Here is a 20,199-nt window from a genome sequence, read left to right as displayed (position 1 = left end):
AAAGTGGTTACAACTGTGATATATCACTTGTTTCCATAACATGGAGTTCATTTCAATTAGCATCATCTTATGTGTTTCTAAGGGTATAGCTATTGGGCCTTGTGATGCTCTGCTATGGCTTGCCTAAACTTGTACTAATTATTCCCAATAAGGGAGGCCATAGAGTCCATGTTTCTTTGGGTCTGGCTCACTTCACTTAGTATAACTTTTTCCAAGTCCTTCCATTTCCTTACAAATGGAACAATGTCATTCTTTCTGATAGAGGCATAAAATTCCATTGTGTAAATGTACCACATTTTCCTGATCCATTCATCTATGGAGGGGCATCTGGGTTGGTTCCAGCTTCTCGCTATGACAAATTGTGCTGCGATGAACATTGTTGTGCTGGTGGCATTACTGTGATTTTGTTTGTGGGCTTTACCGGACATTCAACAGACAAATGCCTCATCTCTAAAATATATGCAGAACTAAAAAAATTACCTTCTTCCAAAACAAAACTGCAAAGAACCAATAGCCCCCTCATCAAGTGGGCTAAAGACTTACAAAGAAACTTCTCTGATGAGGAAATGAGAATGGCCAATAGACATATGAAAAAATGCTCTACATCACTGGCCATAAAGGAAATGCAAATCAAAACAACATTGAGATTCCATCTCACCCCAGCAAGAATGTCATATATCAAGAAAACTAATTATAACAATTGTTGGAGGGGATGTGGCCAAAAGGGAACCCTACTTCATTGTTGGTGGGAATGTAAACTGGTTCAGCCACTCTGGCAAGCAGTATGGAGATTCCTCAGAAGGCTCAATATAGAACTCCCCTATGACCCAGCAGCCCCACTGTTGGGTATCTATCCAGAACCTTCCATTTTAATATTCTTACAGACTTAAACAATTTTTCCAATGAAACCGCAGAGTCTAGGGCTCCATATGCCCAAGCCTTTTTCCATCTTTGTTCAAACCCCTCTCTGTGCTCCTCCTGCACTACAGCTCAAGACCTACTTTGTCACCAGATGCCTCAAAAATCCAAATCCTCTTTCACCAAGATCCAGCCTCCACCTAGCCTCCTAGACTGCATTTTCCTTGAGGTCTCCCTATTCCTTCATGTCCACTTTCATTGTAAGGCTGCAACCTAAAAGGTGGCCTATAAATCCCCAAAGTAAGATCCTAGAATTGGCTCTTAAGGGTTTTAATGGTAGGGAGGAGAAAATAAAGAGAGAACAGAAGCAAAAAGAAAAAAGAATTAGAGCCATGTCCAGTCTACTGAAACCAAGCTCCCTCAGTCACAAAGAGGTGTGATTCAGCTCCCACTCTCCCCAAGACCCTTGTTTCAGTTGCAGTTAAAAGGAACAATGGGCCGAAGAGTGTCCAAACCCTAAACCTCCCACCAAGACTTGACTCAACTCTGGACAACAGGGACTCTGGAATATGCACTGTCTGGCGGCCCATCCTTACAGAACTCCCAAGGCCCCTGGAACCCCTCCTGCCACATCCTCTGCCCTGATACAATGAGGGGTACTGGGTTCCTGGCCTCAGGGTCTTTTGAGTCACACTCTTGTTACTACATTCTTCCTCTCTGCAGCCAGTTCGGATTCTCAAAGTGAAAACTGTCTGTCCTCTAAGCAAACTCCCCCTGGGGCTGACACAGGGTGAGGTGGCCATCAGCCTCCAAGGTAAGGCAGCTTTCTTAGTCTTGTAAATGTAGTCATAGCAACAAGCTAACATCCCTAAACTCCACAAGTAAAGCAGGACACCCAGACTATCCAACCAGAGCCACTTAATGAGGCCTTCAACAGATTGCTTAAGTTTGAATACCAACTCTTGGCTACTGCCAAACAACCCCAAAATGAGCCACCTCTTGCCAGACCACTGCCCCAATGGGCCTCTGCTCTGGCTCCTTCACTTATCTATCACTAACAGTGGCTGGTTGGCTAACATACTGGGGCCAGCTTCTCTCTCTTACTTCACTTTCCTTTTTTCCCACTCCCAAATAAGGATAACATTTAGACAGGTAGCATATTCAAAACAAACTCCATTCTTTTTTTTTTTTTTTTGTCTCTGAGACTCAGACACTAATACATTCCTTTTCTCTTTCCTGAGTCTGTTCACTTCAGAATTTGGATTTCTAATTTCCCCTTTAAGGCAAACTCCTCCTGGAGGCTGCTAAAGACCACTCCCAGAAGAGTCCCTCCCTTCCCCATTTCTCTCTGCAGGCCCTGGAGACTAGCACCTAGCAACAAACACCTGTTCTTGTTATTCAATTTTGATTTAAGCATAGAGAATCTGTTAAGTTCTGTTTGTTGTTGGCAAAAGTTTTGTGTCTTCTGCCCATGTCCTGACTGAAATACTATGATTGTTTATGAAAAGTATCTTGAATAAAGCTGAATAGAGTTTGGCTTGGAAAAAATAAACAAGGTACATTCTAGTTTTTTTAAAAAAAGTTTTGTATTCCCTTTCAATTTGCTACTTCTAATACCAGTATACACGGTTTCCAATATACTCAGATAAGATTACAGAGATAGTGTAGGTACAACCACAGGAAGGTGATACAAGAACATCATCAATAATAGAAGCTACAGGGAATACCAAAATTGAAAGACACAGGGTAAAAAAGACAAACAACTACAAAAGCAATACTTGCAAAACTCTTTGGTGTAAGTGAACTGAACACCTCAGGGGGGGAAAGGGAGAGGGGGAGGAGAGAGGGGGTATGAGGGGCAAGGTAACAAACAGTACAAGAAATGTATCCAATGTCTAATGTATGAAACTGTAACCTCTCTGTACATCAGTTTGATAATAAAAATTTGGAAAATAAATAAATAAAGTTTTGTGTCTTGGGTTTTGCCTTGTAGTTTGCTTGGTGTTGCCTGTTTTTCCAACACTGACCTTATGGTTCTATCATGTAATGGAAAAAAACGTCTTTGCCACTGGAATTCCTAAAAACCTACAGCTGATTTTCATGTTTTAAAAATCTAAGCATCTCTTAAAACTTTTGTACACAAGCATTTGCTTTTTGGTTGCAACTATAACTATTATCTGTGCTGCCTGTGACCAATAGCAATGTGAGAAATGTATATCTCATGTCAAAGGAGTTAATTATCAAGTGTGCTGCTTGTTGAAAGGGGATATCTTTACAAAAAAAAAAAGGAGTAAAAGAAATATAAACCCAGCTCAACTGCTAGCCAGCTGCAATACGTTTTTTGAAAAGTAAACCTTTTATAAATAGCCCCCTGTCTAACCTCAGTAATCAATTAGATATAAAATATAAGCCTAATTCCTTGGCAACAAGAAAGGACAATTTGTGTTGGGATAAATACCTGGCAAGCTGCTCTGCCTAAACAGCCTGGCTGTTGATGGAGTTAAGTTAGTAAAGTTGGTGTGTAAATAAGTACATTGTGATTTAACTATGGTGAAGATTACTACACTGGTATAAAACTAATGTCTCATCTTTATGTCCATCTGTAAAAGTAATTGTACACTATGAAGTTTGTCAAGTTTTTAATATGTGCTTCCCAAGGATGTAAACTGCCTGGGATACAAACAGAATAATTCAATTAAAAATTTCAAGTAGTATCTTAAAGTGCTATATCCAATTAAAAATTATCTAGATTGTTTTAAAACTCTCATCATGTCTACTGAGTTTTGCCATTACAGATTCTGTCCTCTGCAGCATTTAGTAAGACCCACAAAGAAAAATAAATAACTCTTGCATATAGTTATTAGTCAATTCTTAAGTTCCAGATAAGCACTGCTTAAAAACTATTTCTAGTCATCTCATTGTTTCTTCCATTTCATTGTGGGCCTACCCTGTAAGGCTCTGAGGCTGAGCTGTGAGGTCTGGAACAGATTAAGAAGTTGGAAGACTGAGAAATGGAGCCTGTGAAGGTCAAACCATGCTGGCAAGTCAGATGTAGAGATGTTTAAACAGTAAAAAGCTTGAGCTGTTGGATAAGGAAGTACTTACCCCAATCTCTGCTCACACCTGCAGTCACCCTCCCCCATACTAAACTTAAGTAACTTCTGTCTTCTTGCTCAAATCCTATAAAAGCCTTGACTCCAACCCCACAGTCTCCAAGGCTGAGGGAACGCTATGTCCCTCGTTGTTCCTCAATAAACATTCCTAGCCTGCTTATGATGGAGTCTGACCTGTTTCCTTTCTTTCTCTTCCATTTCCCTAACATCCATATTAAGAATTTTTATCAAATTCACCCCTTCTACATTGCTTTCCTAACCCATCTCTCCTTCCTTCACACTTTAGCAGTTTTAGTGGCATTGTTGAGAGAGAGAGAGAGAGAGAGAATATCTTATATCAATATATTATATAATATGTATTGTACTTCTGTAGTATTCAGCTCTAACTCCATTACCCATACCTTTCCACTGTCCTTCTCTCCCCCACCACTGATAGCAAATATTTTTCAGTCCATACATGAATGAGATCAGATAATATTTGTATTATTTCACTTCACCAAAGGATTTATATTTCCATCCTTGTTAGCACAACTGATATTTCATCCTTCTCATAGCAAATAATACTTCATTGTTTTTATGTACCAAATTGTCTATAACCATTCATCAAGTGATGGACATAAATTTTCATTTTTGGGGTACTGTGAGTTCATTATGACTAGTATATTTGTCACTCTGGCAGACTGACTTCATTCCTTTATATACCAAGTAATTTCATTCCTTTATATACCAAGTAATGCATTGTCAGATAATAAGGAGTTCTATTCATGATACATTTTTTGAGGAACCACATTACAGTTTCCCATATGTTTTTCCTAATTTACATTCCAAAAAACACTATGCAAAGATTTCCTTTTCTGCACGTATTTCCTGAACTTTGGTCTATATCTACTGTCCTTTTGTTAATAGCTAATCTTAGGGTGAGGTAATTTTTCAGTGTAATTTAGTTTTTACTTAAAGTATGATCAACCATGTTGAAATTTACCTGGTATCATTTCTGTGACTTCTTTCGGGAAAATTCTATATCCCACCTTAATTGAGTTACTGGGTGCATTACTATTGATTTTTAGATATTATCTGATGTTCTCAGTATAAATCCTTTAGCAAATGTGTAGTAAGAAACTTTTCTCTCCCATTTTGCAGGTTTCTTCATCTCTCAATGTTTGTTTCCAATGCTGTATAGAGATTTTTAGTTTGATGAAATCTTATTTGTAAATTTTTGCTTCAATGCATTCTTGTGCCTTCCCAGTTCCAATATATGGAAGTATTTCTCCAACGTTATACATAAATATGTATAATCTTTCTCCCTATTCCAGAGTGAAGACACCAATACTAATATATTTTCAGGTTTACTTATAGAGCATAATAACCATATTTCACCTACCAATGAACTACTTCAGACCAACAATCAGTGCCACAAATCTTTATTTACCTATTTTATTTCTAGTATAATTGAGCTTTATACTCAGGGTCTTGCTGTAGATAGACAATCACTCTTTCTCTTTGGGCTTTACTTGATCTTTTCTCATGGCTTTTGCCTTGGCCTATTGGATTGCAATCCTCCTACCTGTATTTCCATGGTAACTGATACTACAGGTGTGAACAACCACTCCCAGTTTGACTCAGTTAACACTTTTTTATCTGTATGATATACTTTAGCAAAGTGGTTGTTAATAAATCAATAGATCTTAAAAGCTAAGAACAATATTTTTATAGATAAAGCCTTTACAGCTTTTTATTTTTAAATGATATCAACAACTTATAAATCAGTCCGCATAGAAGTTAAAATATTTTGAATATACTGGAATATACTGGAAATTGAGGTGTTTTCAAATACAGAAATGAAAAAAATAGAGGGAAAACATGGTGAAAATAATATTAAAAAAAAACCCCAGCAACTTCCAAGTTGAGTTATGACTAGGTATTAGTCAGCATTTTAACCACTGATAGTTTCTATGGGTAAAGAAGTAAAGACATATTAAGAGCAAATATAATAGACACAGATTGAGTGAAAGGCACAATAATTGGGCATTCTATGTCATATGTACACACTTTCACCAGAACATCATTTCTGAGATGACAGTGCCCAGGCCCTGAAAAGAAAACAAAATATGATACAGTAATAATAAAGTAAAAAAGGTAAATTTAGGTATTAGAGAAGAGACCAGAGAAAAAGACTAAATTCTAGCAAACAAATGTTCTGAAACAACAAAGAAAATATTATACTCAAAGAATCAAGAGTGTTGTGATAACTATGTCAGCCAGAATGTATTTAAAGCAAATAAAGAAAAGGTTCTTTATTTTTATTTTCTTCCTAAATTTTACTATTCTAGAAGTCTATATTGTCTTCCTTCTTCTCAAAATCAACCTTGTTCCCTGTTTGTTAGAATCTTGATTATACAAGAGCATGAAAACCAGAGTATGGGGGATTTGCTCCCTTTTACCTGATGTTACACAGTTGTTCCATTTATAAAGATATATTAAACAGATATATTTTGTCCAAATCTAAAATATACATGGCTTGTACTTTCATAATATAGTAACAGTTCTTTTTTAGCTGTAGGACTGTAGCTGAAACTCTCCAGTTAACTCTTATAAAGATCCCTGAAGGGAGCCAAAGAATCACAGGTGAAAGGAGGCACGCCACCTGGAAAATGGGATGTAAGTGAACATATTGTCCTGGATATTAAGAATATCTCAACATGTATGGGATTTACACTTAATTTCTGAACAGTAATAATGTTTTCTTTTTCATTTACCTGGTGGACATTCATATGACTTCTTTTGAGGGAGGTCTATTTATATCTTGGATTATCTGGTTTTGCCACTATATGAGGGGTGAATGTGTCTCCTCACTTTCCTAGCTTCCACAAAAACCACAGGTTCCTGAGATCGACACAAGAAAAACATTTCAAGGGTCATAAAATAAAGTGTACTTCACAAGGTGGAAGTTTTAGGAAGGAGTTATTTTAGTATATCAAAACAAAGTGAACAAATATTTCCTGCTCCCCAAGGAGAACTGGAAGATAAAGACTGAAAATGGTGGTTTCTATTGGTGGCCTTTATACTTTCCAAACTGAGAGAATAAACATTGCCATATCTCCTACCAACCCCTAATTCTTAGATAATAATTCTAGGTGGGTATGTTGGGTGAGGCCAATCTGTAGTAACTTTCAGGATTTCTTTTTTCCAGATACGCCTTTGATTATTTCTTCTGGCCCTAATTCTTAAATAATGGTTTGGTGTGGGTACAGTGGGTGAGGCCAAACAATAGTAACCTTCAGGAATTTCTTTTGCCAGATATGCCTTTAATTATTTCCGCCAGTTCTAATCATACAATGAGATGTACTAACAATAAGTGAGGCAGTACAGATAGGCCTTTTATGTACCCCTATTTTAATTCAAAAGAGTTAACCACTCTTTTCAGTTTACTTCCTGGTTCTAATTTCTGAGTGTGGTGTCTTAAATATTTATTTAGAAAAATGTAATGTCTGGATTTCCTTATAAATTCTGGGCATTTGTCCTCTGAAAGATACATAATTCCTACACATTTTTTTTGTCTTTTCTTTTTTGGTACTGGGGATCAAACCCAGGATGTTGCACTTGCTAGGCAAGTGCTTTGGCACTGAGCTACATCCCAGCCCTTTATACACATATTCTTCCATATTGTAGGTGTTCCATTTACTCTGATGATTACTTCCAATGCTGTGAAAGATTTGCATGACCATCATAATCAACATATTGTCACCCTGCAGCTTTTATAATATCCTATTTCAGACCACTGAATAGAACTAAAAATGAATAATTATTGTCCTACACTTAAAGGAGGGCCTAAACATTGACACAATATGTTGCTTTTCTGATGTGTTTTCTAAGTCTTCTTCTGCAGTAACCTTGAATTTCTAAAAAAAATAGACCAGACTGATAAACAGTTTATACTAACATTTTTACCTTCTGATACCCTGCCGGGCCAGCCATCAGGGAAACGGGAATCCTGACTGAGGGGCGGCGAGGATTAAGGAAAAGGAAAAATAAGGCAAGAGAAAAAAGACAAGAGACAAAGATGGGGTACGGGAGGTCTGCAGCCGCAAGGTTGAACCTCAAGACTGCAGCAACAGTTTATTCTCACTCCCAGCTTATATGCAGTTTTGGAACCAGGGAATAGCATAGGATTGTTAAAATTCCAGAACATAAAGAGGCTTTGAAGTTTGCAACATTTGATTACAGTAGACACAGGACAAGGTTGGTTAACATAGGAATCTACTCCAGCAGACATAGCAAGGTGGGGACATAGCAAAGCAATTCCGGGTAGTGGCTGTGAACAATTGTCCTTTCCTTTAGCATCACAGTAAACACCAGACAAGGTTGATTAACATAGGAATCTACTCCAGTGGACATAGCAAGGTGGGGACATAGCAAAGCAATTCCGGATAGTGGCTGTGAACTATTGTCCTTGCCTTTAGCATATCCTGGCGGTAACAGCACAGCCAGAGGTGATAATGAGCCTAGGTGCAGGTTTGACTCCCGACATCTTGGCGACATCGGCACAGCCAGAGGTCAGGATGAGCTTAGCTGCTAGCTCGGCTCCCGACATGATACTAACAACTTATTTATTGTGAGTGGACAGGAAATTACAAGACAAATCCTGTGATCATGATTACAGAGAACCAGATTTGCCAAAGCCAACATTTATATAGATCCTTGACCATTGCCTTTGTTACTTTTCAATGTAATCTCAAAACTGTTATTACCACTGGGATGAAAAAAAGTTCTCTGTTCTTTTTGGAGCAATTGCACTGAGGAGAATCAATTTGTTACTATTTTGTCCTTCAATTGATCTTTCAGAAAAGTTGATCAAACCTGAATTTTGGGACCACTAGAGCCAGGTATATGATCTAGCTTGTGCCACAGTTTCTTTTATCTTAGGTCATGTTTAAGTGCATATGCTCTTCCAAGTTAATCATTGTGACTGGTGATAATGAGTGATATGATTTTATTTTTCTGCATGTGGATGATGAATTTTCTCAGCATCATTCCTACCTCTTTATTCAATTTTGTTTTTGTATCTTGTATTACATTTTATAATTCATACAGCTACTCTGTTAACTCACTGATAGTCTTTAAAATAAATCTTTTGATTTTTATCTACATGAAAGTTGTGGGTTCACTTACTTTAATGCTATAAAGTTTTTAGTGGCAATGTTGCCGTTTTTGGATTTATGGAGTTTTATATTGATATTTTCATATCTGTTTGGGTGGATATCTTTTCAACTTTTATGGGAAAGTCTTTTGAGGTTGAGCATTCAGAAACAGGTTTGTTGTGTAGAGCTGAAAGTAATTTTAAATAGACTTAATAGAGTTTATTCTCTCTTGCTTCATTTTTTTTGACATTGTATAATGGGTCAAAGTGCAGAGGCCCACTTTCTTTGTAGGTCTCACAAAGACCAAAGACCATGTAGAGAATGGAGTACAGGGAATATACGCTCTGTGTTCAGTCTCAAGCCCAATTCTGGGGTTTGAATTCAGGACATAAGCACTGTCCCTGAGCTTTTATCCTCATGAATAGCATTCTATTACTTGATCCCCCAATTCCATTTCCAGCCTTTTGTTGATGATTGAAAACAAGAGTCTATTCTTGTAGGCCTGGCTTTGAACTGTGATCCTCAGGCCTGAGCCTCTTGAGTAGCTAGAATTACTGGTGTGATTTCCCCCTTGCTCAGAAATAGTGTGTATTTTGAGAAAGTGTAAGAGTGATGAGTGTTGAGATACAGGTACTCTATCCACAACAATCATTTTACATTATGACTGCAAATTTTTATAACACTTCAATAAGTGGCATTAATTGATTTTAGAATGTTGAGCTAGCTGTGCTTGTCTGAAATGAATACCATTTGTCAGTGTTACTTGTTTTACTTGTTGCTGAATTCAACTGGTTTCATTTTGTTACGGATTTTATACCTCTCTACATAACATGCTCATGGACATAGGAGCTATTTTATGAAACTTCAGGTTAGAAAAGATGGCCTACATTGTATATCATTTCCCCTAAGGAAATATACTATTTGAATGTGATAAATTCATTGTCAAAAAATAAAGGTTGCAATTTCAGGATGGATCCACTAGATGGAGATAAGATAAATTCAAAAAAAATAAAACACAATTTAAGATAGTGCTTTATTTCCTTAAATTTCAGCTTGCCTCAGTGTCTGTCCTAATATCCTGTAGGCGAAGACAGTCAGTAGTATACAAAGAACAATCTTGCAGTGAATATTTTTTTTTTCAGGCTTGATTCACTTTATTGTTCTTGTATAAAAATCCTATGTTGTAGCCACAGCTGGAGCCTGGGTCCTCTGCACGGAGACTCTGGTATGGGTTTTTACAAGATGGTCAGTGAATTCCTGATAAGGAGATTTCGTGAACACAGTCTCTTTCCAGAGATCAGGGGTCAGGTAACTGTAGGTCTTGGAGATGGCATCATAAGTGGCCTTGGCAAAGTTGCCCAAAGTAACAGTACAGCCCCTGGCTGAGGTGTAGCAGACATCAATACCAGCCATCATCAACAGCTTCTTGGGGACAGGAGCTGAAACAATCCCAGTGCCTCTGGGGGCGGGGATGAGGCGCACCAGCACAGATCCACAGCGGCCTGTCACCTTGCATGGGACGGTGTGAGGCTTGCCAATCTTGTTCCCCCAGTAGCCTCTCTGCACAGGGACAATGGAGAGCTTTGCCAGGATGATGGCTCCTCGGATGGCAGTGGCAATCTCCTTGGAGCACTTAACACCCAAACCCACATGGCCATTGTAGTGGCCAATGGCTACAAATGCCTTGAACCTGGTGCATTGGCCAGATGGAGTCTGCTTCTGCAGGGGCATGATCTTCAACACCTCATCCTTGAGGGACGCCCCCAGGAAAAAGTCAATAATCTCAGACTCCTTGATGGGCAGGGGAGGAAACATAGATTTCCTCCAAAGACTTGACCTTCATGTCCCTAACCAGGCGGCCTAGTGTGGTGACGGGGATCCATTCCTTGTCTTGGGCCTTGCCTCCACGAGCCCTGCTGCCACAAACCCGGCCTCTACCACGGCGGCGACCTCGACCCCAAGGCCGCTACCGAAGCCTCCTCGGAAGCCGCCACGGCCTCCCAAACCTGGGCCCCCAGGGCCTCCGGGCCCTCCTGCTGCACCGGCGTCAACCGCCATTTGGTGTTTTCCCGAGAATCAGCAGCTCAGTGAGTATTTTAAACTTTAGAAGGAGAAATATCATTCCATCATATGCTTTGAAATAGTCCATATACTTCCTAGGAAACTGAGGCCCAGCTACAGTAATTTGCCCCAAATTTAATGTTGTTTAGAAATATAGCCATGCTTTGAACCTACATACTACAATTCTTTCATCATATTTTAATTTAATAATTAGTGCTCTATGCCTTTGGGCCAATCAAGAGCATGAGGTTAAGATGGTTATGGTCAAGAGGAAGATGACAGAGTTCTTGGGTACAGGCTGCCTTTTCCTCACAAGAGAGGCCATGCTATTGGAACTCTACCAGCAGGAGGTTCTATGCTGACTTTTTTTTTTTTTTTTTTTTTTTTTTTTTTTGCCAGTCCTGGGGCTTGGACTCAGGGCCTGAGCACTGTCCCTGGCTTCTTTTTGCTCAAGGCTAGCACTCTGCCACTTGAGCCACAGGGCCACTTCTGGCCATTTTCTGTATATGTGGTGCTGGGGAATCGAACCCAGGGCCTCATGTATATGAGGCAGGCATTCTTGCCACTAGGCCATATCCCCAGCCCTATGCTGACTTCTTGAAAAGAAAATAAATCTAAGAAATTATCAAGCTGATAAATCTTTACCCTCTAGTCTGTGATATGGAGGTTATATGTGTTGGAAATTTACAGAATTCTGGTATGCTCAGTTACTTTACTTGGTAACATATACTGGTTGGAGACAAAGATATTCACAGGCTTTTTAAAAATTATGATAGCATCTCTGTTTTATTACAACTTTGATATGATTGGAAGTGGGGTAGTGAAAAAGAATGGCCAAGATATGCAATGGTAGAAACCATTTGTTAAGTTCCTGATAAAGAATACTTATAAATCTTTAACATAGTCACAATAATGTGAACTTGCATACAGAAAAAGACTGTGGAAAGATGAAATAACTTGACACACCAACCAGCACTTTCCTTGTATAGCAGGAAATGGAGAAAAAAACTAATTGTTAGTAAAATAACAAAAAGAAAAATGAAAAGAAGAAAAAAGATTCTAAGCCTAAGGTGCTAACAGAAAAAATGTTTGGGCTATGGTCCAAAATGTTGACTGTGTAACTTTACTAAGGGACTAAAATAAAGGTATATAAGGACAGATGAAAGAAAAAAAGGGAATAAGCTGGAGGTAAAACTTCAAATTCATTCAATGGCATTTTGAATTTTGAACCAAGTATGAAAGTAAATGAATAAGAAAATAGCTGTACAGGGGAAAGAATTTCCTTTGAGAAAATAATTTAACTTAAACAAGCATTATACAGTTTAATGCCCTGATCATACAGAGTGGAAACTTTTCTATCAAAAATAAGAATTCATGCATACACTTCACAGAAAGGGAATATTTTCCTTCCTTTCTCTGCCTTTCATTATTCTTAAGGAATGAAATGGAAGCCCAACATAACAAAATATGATGCAAACAATGGAACTGTTTACTGTGAAGTATCAAGGAGGCCCAGGACTGCAAAGAATGAATTAGAATACTCAGTCTTGAGAAAACCAGTCTATAACATGCACAAAGTTTAAGTGATCCCAGTGAGGGAGAAAAACACCTCTTATGCAGAAAGAAAAATGGAGTATTTCTATTCTAATTTCTATTTCTTTTATAAAGTGAAAGTTTAGTGAGACTATGAATTTGAATAAATTCTTTCTTATATAATGTTAAATTTTTCTTATAGAATGTTAATTAAAGTTAGCAGGAGAATATTTTTGTTGCTATAGTTGCTTTGAAACAAGCCTGTAATCACAACACTCTGGGAAAACATGAGTTAACAGCCATTCTATGCTACATGGTGAGACATTGACTGAAAAAGAAAGGAGGAGGAGGAGGAGGGAAGGAAGGAAGGAAGGAAGGAAGGAAGGAAGGAAGGAAGGAAGGAAGGAAGGAAGGAAGGAAGGAAGGAAGGAAGGAAATTAATGAAAAAGTGGAATCAAATATTGACAAATAATTTCAGCTTAATCGAACCCTATCAAGTTTTGTCACCAAAACCAGAATCACATAATGAACATGAAAGTGTTTTACATTCAAAATACTCCATGTTATATAGCCAAGTGAAGTTTTAAAAATAAGGTATAAAAATACACTAAAATCCAGGATTTGTTTGTTGGTCTTAGTGTGGCAGCCTTTCCAAATCACATTGAATGAAGGCTTTCTTGATCACGAGAGCAGATCAGAAAGTTTCACAATGTTCCATTACAAGTGTTCAGATATACATTTCTCAACCTGGGACCAAATAGTGTGTTGTTATAATCAGGGCCCCTCAAGGCAGAATAGTCTTATATATTACTTAAAAAAGCAAACAATGATGGTGAGTTTTTCAATAAGTTATGCAGTGTGAAGTGTATCAACTATTAATGAAATCACATTTTTAAAAAGTCACTAGGAATTATTTTTCACAAGCTACGGTTTTTGTTACTACAGTAATATGTCCATGTACTATGAAGTAGTATGTTGTACTGTTGACTTAAAGGAACACAATATTCTGTTCAAGACACTCATGTTCTCAACATTTTTCTCCTGTTTGATAGAGTTTGAAAGACTTCATCAGATTCTTGGAGATGTCTGAATTACAGATTATAGCCTTGAGATAATAATATAATGAATTTTGTACAAAAAGAAAAGAAATGAAGGAAAGAAGGAAGGGAGAGAGAGAGAGAGAGAGAGAGAGAAAGGAAAACCTCTAGGTACATCCCTAGTGCTCTAAGGACAAGTTTATTAACCACATATACTATAAAGTATCATTTTGGGAATGGAGTGTAAGTTTACACTGAATGATTAATGTTGAAAAACATGTAATTCTTAAAGATACTCCAAGTGAATATGTGCCGTGTTTTTATACACAAAGATGCACAAATTGAAAATGTGCTCTTCTGTATGCAAATGGTAAGTATTAGCATATTGTCTTGAATGAAAACCTGATAACTATGGAACAGCATGCTGCAGAATGTAAATATGGGTTCAGAATCAAGCCAGTTGATTAGCTACAGGATCCTTTGAGTCTTTGTTTCCCATCCCAACAGTGAAGTGGCAGAGCAGTCTGAGTCCTGGCAGCCTCTGCAGGGAGCAAGCACATTATTAGTACAGGAGTGGAGGTAGTCCTGCCACTTAATTAGGTTTCACATCATTTTTCAGGTCATCTATTTGCTGCCCAGAACAAAGGCTCACCATCTATTGCAGACTCACTGTTGATAATCGTAACGTCTTCATTTTATGCAACACTTGAGAATAAATACTTATTTTCTGCAAGAGAATTATTACCAAACTGTTGTTGTTGTTGTTGTTGTTGTTGTTGTTGTTTTGGTTGTTGCTGTTTGTGGGCTTTTTGTTTGCTTGTTTTTAGTATTAGGTCTTTTTTTTCTTATTTTGAGACAAGATCTTGCTCTATCATCCAGACTCAGTTAGAATTTATGATCCTTCTAACCTAACTGGGATTAAAGTCCTGTACCATCTCACCTGGACATACCAAGCATTATACACTTCAAAGTGAATGCAATATCAGTACAAAAAAGCTGGATTAAAATCAATAAGAATGATTCTTAGATGGGAGTGAATCTACTGTAAGGCTTATAAGCCTTATAAATATATAGTTATAAATGTATCAGTTTATACTTCTAAAAGATTATAAGAAGAAAACAGAAACTTCAGAAATACAAGCATGGCACATATAAAGCAGGAATTCTCTGAATCATCACAAGATGGTACTGTAAAGCCTATTGAACATAATATGTTACTCCCTTATGTGCAGTTCTCTGCTCCAGGTTCTTCCAGTCTGCTATCTACTGATGAATGTGAAGAAGAGTCTCAAGGATGAACCTGGATCCTTGAAACTTTGCCTCCTGAGTAGTTAGGTTTACAGGTGTTTGCCACAATCAGCTCCAAATAGATTTTTAATGGCTACTGGTCTAGTTATAGTACTGACTTCCACAGACATTGATCAAATAGTAATGTATTAATCTTGTGACCTGTGACCAAGTTCCTTATCTTCCTTGTGTCTGTTTTCTCATCTAGGAAAACACTTTGTTCTCATACAGACAGAATGTGATTCCATAATCCTGGCTGAAAATATCAAGGATGAGTCTATGACCTAAAATATGATGAGGAAAAGTTCCCTGGGGCTTTTCAAACTGGACTTCAGAAAAATGAGCTAGTGCTTCCTGGTAGTGTAATAAAATGGAAATATAGGTGCTAAATAAAGCAGGGCAGAAGTCTTGAGTAGGTAAAGAAATAAACCTGTAAATCCAACTGTGATGTTTGTGCCTGGAATCCCAGAACTCAGGAAGCTGAGCAAGAAGATTGAAGGATCAAACCTAGCCTAGGGTACAAAACAAGACCCTGTCTCAAAAAGAGGAGAAGAGAGGGGCCAGGAGGGGAAGGAAGTGGAAGAAGCTGGGGGCTGGGGACTGGGGGCTCATGCCTTCCAGTAATCCTATCGTTTTAGGAGGCTGAGATCTGAAGATCACAATTCAAAGCCAGCCCATGCAGAAAACTCTGTGAGACTGTTATCTCCAGCTAACCACCAAAAAAGTCAGAAGTAGAGCTGTGACTTAAGTGATAGCTAAAGAACAGCGCTAAGACTCTGAGTTCAAGCCCCATTTCTGGCCTAAAACAGAAAGAGGAGCAAGGAGGAGAGAGAAAGGGAGAGGAGGGGAAATGAGGGGCACATTAAATACCACAGCATTCCTGTCACTCCAAGTGTTGGCTCTACATATTTTAGTCATATTTGGTAACATGATTGCCTTCTAATAAATACCTCTTTGGCACTATGGATTATATTTACTTTAATCAAATAAATTCTTTCTTGATAATTGAAGTGGTCACTCATCTTGTCTATTCAAAAGGTTACTACAGCAATTTCAAGATCTACAACTGTAGTCTGTTCAAGTTTAATAATACCAGGAGAGGACAAATGACAAATAATGTAGAAAGGAAAAAATAAAACAAAAGAGGTCAAAGGTTGTGATTTATTGGGACTAAAATAAAATCTCGAAAGAATATACCTCACAATTTCAAATACTTTGGAAATGGCTATTGCCTCTGAAAACCATTACTTCAGTCTTAGAGGTTAAGATGGCTCAGTCCTCAGATATTCGACTGCTGAGCTTTAAATGGGTTAGGAAAAGAGTAAACAATGAAACTTTATTTTGTTTATTTGTAAAGATCCTAACGATGATTCTAAAATTAGTTGTGTAAATTATTCCCAGATTCTTAAATTCTCAACCTAAATTTCATATAAAAAAATAACTGGGGAGAGAGAAGATGGCACCGTCACAATAGGGAGGCACCCCAACTCACTCCAACCAAATAGTGAGCTAGGAACTCCAACATCCAACGCCCCATCAAGAGACCAGCAAACCCAACAACCAGAACAAACAGAGAAACACAGGAAATGAAAAAGAACAAAGAAAGAAAGCCTATAACCCGCACAGAGCTGGAAAATCTCTGGGGTACCCTCCCCACCCTGGCCCCAACAGGGCCAGGCTGGGAAAGCGGCCCCAGCCCTGGTAAATGGGACTGCAGACCATGAGCAACCACAGAAGCAACAGCGGAAAAGTCCCACAGCGAGTGCAGAGACCAGACAGCAGGAGCTCCACAGGCCCCATACTGCATGCAGACCAGACAGAGACAGACAATGGCGTGGGGCACAGGACCGAACGGCCAGGACCAGACAACAACAGCAGGGGAACTGGGGGAAAAGCCCACAGCAGCGCGAGACATACACACAATCCAGGACCAGTGGTCGACCCACTCCTCAGTGGCAATACTCAATCTGAGAGGTGGACTCTCTTGACCCACAGCAACTAATGGGGAAAGAAACAAAGAAGAGACAAGTCTCCACACCAAACTGAATCAGTGACCCGCGAACCCCCAACAGGGGCCCACAAGGGTCAGCACAACACAGCAGCAGAGCACAGTTCTGCAGAGAAAGCCATAGAACATACGTACCCTTAACTGCAGTGAGGGTAACCGCCTCGGCAACAACCCAGACAGTCAGGCTTACCCATAGGGCAGTAAGATTAAACAGCCTAACTCAAACCTGGAACCAAGATACAAACAAGTCCCTGCTGACGGACCATCAGGAAACAGCACAAAGCCAAGCCAAGGCCACCACCTACAGGCCCCTGAAAGTGCAAAAATTCCAGATGCATAAATCACAAAGAAATATTACAAATTTTATAAAAGGTCAAGCCAACTTGCCAGCTCCAAAAAGTAGTACGACTGAGGAGGGGATGGAGAATAAAAAAAAAAAAACAACAACTGAGGCTAAGATAGCAGAAATGATTGAAAGCCTCAGGAATTAGTTCAGAAAACAATTCCAGGAGTTTAGAATGGAAGTCTCGAAGGACCTTCAGGAAGTCAAGAAAGAAATGGAAGCAAAAATAGATATAGTCCACTCCTCCATTAAAGAAGCCCTTAACATCCTGAGAAATGAAATGCATGAAAAAATAGATTCAAAACACAACTCATTAAAAGAAGAAATTACCACAATGAGAGCTGATCTGGCAACCATAAACAGCTCACTCACCTCGATGCAAACCACACTCAAAGCCACATCACAAGGAATTGATCATCTTGAATCTCGAGTCTCTCTTTTGGATGACGATTCAGATGATAAGGACCAGAAGATTACCACACTCCAAGAAACTGTCAAACTCCAGGGAAGACTAATCCAGGAGATAGTGGAAAGGGAGAAGAGATATACTCTGCGTACAATCAAAATAGATGAAGGAGAGGAGTACCAGAGCAGAGGAATACAATACATATTCAATAGAATTATTGCAGAGAACTTCCCCAGTCTCAAAAGGGAAAACCTCACCCAAATAACAGAAGCATATAGGTCACCTGACAGACCAAAGCCTAGAAAATCCTCCCCTAGACACATAATTAGCAAGGCCTCAGATCTCAAGAATAAGAAGCAAATTTCGAATGCAGTCAAAACGAAGAAAGAACTATATTACAATGGAAAAAAGATCAGAATTATGGCAGACCTCACCACACAAACTTGCAACACATGAAGAGCCTGGAAGAACACAATCCAAGTCCTCCAGGCCAACAACTGCCAACCCAGAATTAGATACCCAGCAAAATTAGAATTTACTTTCGAGGGAAAAACCAGATCTTTCCATAGCAAAGAGGATCTAAAGGAGTATGTGAATAAAAAAAACAGCCTTACAGCGAATTCTAAGAGGGGAACCCTAGCCAACAGAAAATGTACAGGACCCCCAGACAGAAACAGAAAGAAACTACAATAGCCAGAGCCCAACAGGAAGAGCAGCTCAATAAAGACAAGAAAGAAGGGAAAGGAAACACAGCCTAACACGAAAATGGAAGGGAAAAAAAACACACTTATCCATGATCTCTGTGAATATAAATGGTATAAATTCTCTAATAAAGAGGAGCAGACTGACAGAGTGGATCTGTAAACAAAAATCTGTTGTCTTCAAGAGACCCATCTTACAGCAAGGGACAAAAACAGGCTCCAAATGAAAGGATGGAGCAAGATCTTCCAAGCAAACGCAGCTATCAAAACGGCAGGGGTAGCCATCCTGATTTCAGACAAGCTAGACTTCTCATTAAAATCAGTTCAAAAAGATAAAGAAGGGCACTACATTTTAATACAAGGAAAAATCCAGAATCAAGATATCACGTTGATAAATTTATACTCACCAAACAAAAGAGGCCCTAAATATATCAAACAAATTCTCTCAGAACTACAGAACAAGAGAGACTCAAATACAATCATAGTGGGAGACTTTAATACTCCACTCTCTCCAAGAGACAGATCCAACACACAGAGAATTAGCAAGGGAGCCAAAGACCTAAGTAACACCATATCCCACATGGATCTGACAGATCTGTACAGAGTTTTTCACCCTACAGAAACCCAATACACATTCTTCTCAGCAGCCCATGGAACATACTCCAAAATAGATCATGTCATAGACCACACAAAGTACCTCAGCAAATACAAGAGTATTGATGTCATCCCATGTATTTTATCTGATCACAGTGGAATCAAGGTAATCCTCAATAACAAAGGATACCACAGGGGCTGGGGATATAGCCTAGTGGCAAGAGTTGCCTCATATACATGAAGCCATGGGTTCAATTCCCCAACACCACATATACAGAAAACAGCCAGAAGTGGCGCTGTGGCTCAAGTGGCAGAGCAAGTGGCCTTGAGCAAAAAGAAGTCAGGGACAGTGCTCAGGCCCTGAGTCCAAGGCCCAGGACTGGAAAAAAAAGGGGGGGGGGATACCACAGAGGCTACACAAACACTTGGAGGCTAAACCCCTCACTGTTATCTAACACTTGGGTCACAGAGCAAATTAAGGACGAAATTAATGAATTCATAAGCCACAACGACAATGAAAATGCATCATCAAGAAACCTATGGGATACAGCTAAAGCAGTGCTGAAGGGCAAGATCATTGCCCTCAGCGCACACATTAAAAGAATGGAATCAACCAGGTAAATAACCTCACAATGAAACTAAAACATTTAGCTAACAGGACCCAGAAACTGATCAAGAAAATTATATATCATGATCAAGTAGGATTCATCGCACAGACACAAGGATGGTTCAACATCCTTAAATCAATAAACATAATTCACCACATCAACAGAGCTAAGACCAAGAACCACATCATCATCTCAGCGATGCCCAAAAAGCCTTTGATAAAATACAACATCGATACATATTAAAAGCCCTGGAGAGAATAGGAATAAAGAGAACATTCTTTAAAACAATAAAGGTTATATACAACAGACCAACTGCTAATATCATATTAAATGGGGAGACACTAAAACCATTTCCCCTAAACTCAGGAACAAGACAAGGATGCCCACTCTCCCCGATTCTATTCAACATAGTGCTGGAATCCCTAGCCATAAGGCAATAGGAGGACATCAAAGGGATCCACATTGGTAAAGAAGAAATCAAACTATCATTATTGACAGATGACATGATCTTA

At 38.8% G+C, this 20,199-nt stretch overlaps 1 pseudogene; it reads right to left on the bottom strand.

Moving 5' to 3' along the window:
- Positions 1 to 10,238: 10,238 nt before the first annotated feature.
- LOC125357712 lies at positions 10,239 to 11,173 on the bottom strand (annotated as a pseudogene).
- Positions 11,174 to 20,199: the final 9,026 nt, after the last annotated feature.

Source organism: Perognathus longimembris, chromosome 9, assembly GCF_023159225.1.
Source record: "Perognathus longimembris pacificus isolate PPM17 chromosome 9, ASM2315922v1, whole genome shotgun sequence".
NCBI lineage: Eukaryota > Metazoa > Chordata > Mammalia > Rodentia > Heteromyidae > Perognathus > Perognathus longimembris.
This window is presented reverse-complemented; position numbering and strand designations above follow the sequence as displayed.